Raw genomic sequence first — 2820 nt, 5'->3', positions numbered from 1 at the left:
GTAACAATAAAAGAAAATGTTTCTGGTACAGGACCAGCAGTACAAAAAAATAGTGTACGAGTACCTGGATAATACACCCGTTTTGCAATAGTGCAACTTTTAAGCACATATTGTTGACTGTCCATAGTCCACGCAGAGTTACAACTCCACACTTCAACAACATGCTGATAGTTCCTAAAGAAAACTGCTTTAAAAAGGCATAACCTAGATGTTCCCTCATTTGACCAACTCCATCTAAGTTTAGATGTGCAGAAGGGCTTAGATATATCCAGAGTAAGCCACATGCAACATGTTACTTGATCAATTTTCTAAAATAAGGTCTCAGGACAATGACAGTAAGATAAGGAAGAAAACATTGGAAGAATGAGTCCTAATTACTATACATGCATATCTTTTTGACAAGAGGGAGAAACCTTTTACAGATAAGTTACAAACAAAGAAAAGGCAAATAAACAATTTTGTACAAGAAATTTAACACATTCTGTACAATGGGCTTCACTTTGCTGTCATCATTTGTACAAACTCTTCATAGTTTACTTGACCATCAATATCTGCTTCCCTGATCATTTCATCAACATCTGTTAACTTCTCTCCAAGGTTTGTCATCACATGGCGGGCGAAGTTCTGCTGCACTAATATAGCCATTGCCATCCTTATCAAACACACAGAATGCGTCTCTAATTTCTTCTTCCCTGTGTCTTTCATTTTTCTTGCCATCATTGTCAGAAATTCAGGGAAGTCAATTGTGCCATTACCATCAGCATCTACTTCATTAGTCATGTCCTGTAACTCTGCTTCTGTGGGATTCTGCCCAAGAGACCTCATTATCGTTCCCAATTCCTTTGTTGTTATAGTTCCATCACCATCCTTGTCAAATAGTGAAAAAGCTTCTTTGAATTCTGCAATCTGCTCTTCAGTCAGTTGGTCAGCCATGCTGCAAGCGCTACCAGTTTCCAACAACGTACCATACAACCACTCGGCTCGCTTGCTCCACTCGGACTAATTCGACAAGTGTTCATTCTTGAAGCAATCACTGTGGTGAGGGCCTGTGAACACTCCTTAGGCCTCCTTTGGTACGAGGAGGTAGAATCTGCCCCATTGAAGCCACGAGGAAATAACAGTGTGGGGAGGGGAGTTTCCCAAGAGGAGAAAAATGAGGTGATGTTATCTAGAGAAGAGGGAAGGTGTGCTAAATATGCCAAAACATGTCTACTACCCACAAGTGAGGGATTCTTACTATTCTTTTTTTTTTTTGATACAGGGCACGTGTGCTCGCCAGAAAAACAGAGAGAGGCAGAGAGACAGAAAACGCGAAATCATCCCCTGGGGGAATGGTCATGCTGCAATCCCTTCTCCTCCATTCTCCTCTTGGGATCTTGGGCACGCATGTACACACGTCCGGCATGAGTTTAAGTCTGGGACTCTAACTGCAGTCAACTACTTGGGAGTCCAGCGACATAGCCATTATGCCAACTGCTGGTCCCTATTACTATTCTTAAAATGAAGAGGCTGGACTAAATGAACTCTAAATCACTTTAGAACTTTAAGCATTTTATAATTTTTTTACATTTGGTAGCAATACATAATTAACTCTTTGTGTATGTAAAGACCTCAGTTTCTACAAACTATTGCTCAGGAAGACGTGACTTTCAATTAAAAGCTTGAAGACAACTTCAAGGTCACAGACAAAGAAAAGTTTTGGGGATCTAACAGATGGAGTCCCGTGTAGTTGACCATGGTTCAAGTCCTGGACCCAGTGGCTTAAAATTCACATCAGGCGTGTGTGCATGCATGCATGTCCAAAATACTGAGAGGAGAATGGAGGAGAAGAGATTGCAGCATGGTCATCACCTCTAGGAGGTGATTTCTTGTGCTCTGTCTCTCTGTCTCTCCAGTGAGTGCATGCACTCTATAGCAAAAATCTATAAAAAACAAAAAAAGAGTTTTTAGACCTTGAAGGTGGCTAAAGTAGGGTAGAAGAAAGTTCCATTATTCAAGACTCCATTTATCAAACTGAATAAGCAATCAGCTCACAATGTGTGAAAAGAGACCTATTTGGTTCCCCAATTTTATATAGGATAGAATTCCATGGGAACAAGAAAGGAGCCAACTATGGTTCCTAAAATTCTAACTCATTCTTTATTTTCCCCCAAGGAAATCATTCATTTGATAGTAAGGGCATCTGAGTTCATTTGAAGCATACCCTAGTGCTGCTCACCAGAGACAGATTTAATATTTCCTATGGAAGCCCCAGAACACATGCCAACTGCCTATCCAGCCAAATCATACTCTGTGAGCTCTGCAGGACCCAAGCTACCTTCAAATGGATTGTCATTTTTGGTTTAATCTGAGATTTCTGTGACTGAACATTGACTTACTAATTATACTTCCATTTTTTTTTCTTGCAAAGAGAACAAAGGCCGTTTATCCCAATATTGCATCCGTACTAGGAAGTGGTGAGGGCATTGAACCGGTGTGCATGGAAGGACTAATCTATTTACAAATAGGTGGAGTTTCTTTCCTTTGTCACATACCAGTTTTTAACTGTGCATAACTGGGCAAATAAGTATGGAAAGGTTAAGAAATGTCCACCTACTTTCATGGGGCAGGGGGCAGGGTGCTTCCTTTCTCTATCTTTCACTCTATCTCTCAGCAAGTGCATGTACCCTCTTACGAATTAAAAAAAGTATTAAATAAATGAATGAATGAATGAACATCACTATTAATTTTACATGTTATGAGGCACCAGTGATAATAATTCTACTTCTGCACTCACGAAGAAAATGTAAAGAAATGTTACCTCTAGGCCCAGCCATGGTG

General features: G+C 40.2%; 1 pseudogene; it reads right to left on the bottom strand.

The window, feature by feature from the left end:
- Positions 1-227: 227 nt before the first annotated feature.
- Positions 228-2441, bottom strand: LOC102490425 (calmodulin-like; annotated as a pseudogene).
- Between the last annotated feature and the right edge of the window lie 379 nt (positions 2442-2820).

This window comes from Tupaia chinensis, unplaced genomic scaffold, assembly GCF_000334495.1.
Source record: "Tupaia chinensis unplaced genomic scaffold, TupChi_1.0 Scaffold140218_1, whole genome shotgun sequence".
Lineage (NCBI taxonomy): Eukaryota > Metazoa > Chordata > Mammalia > Scandentia > Tupaiidae > Tupaia > Tupaia belangeri.
The sequence above is the reverse complement of the archived record's forward strand: the minus strand, read 5'-3'. Positions and strand labels throughout refer to the sequence as shown.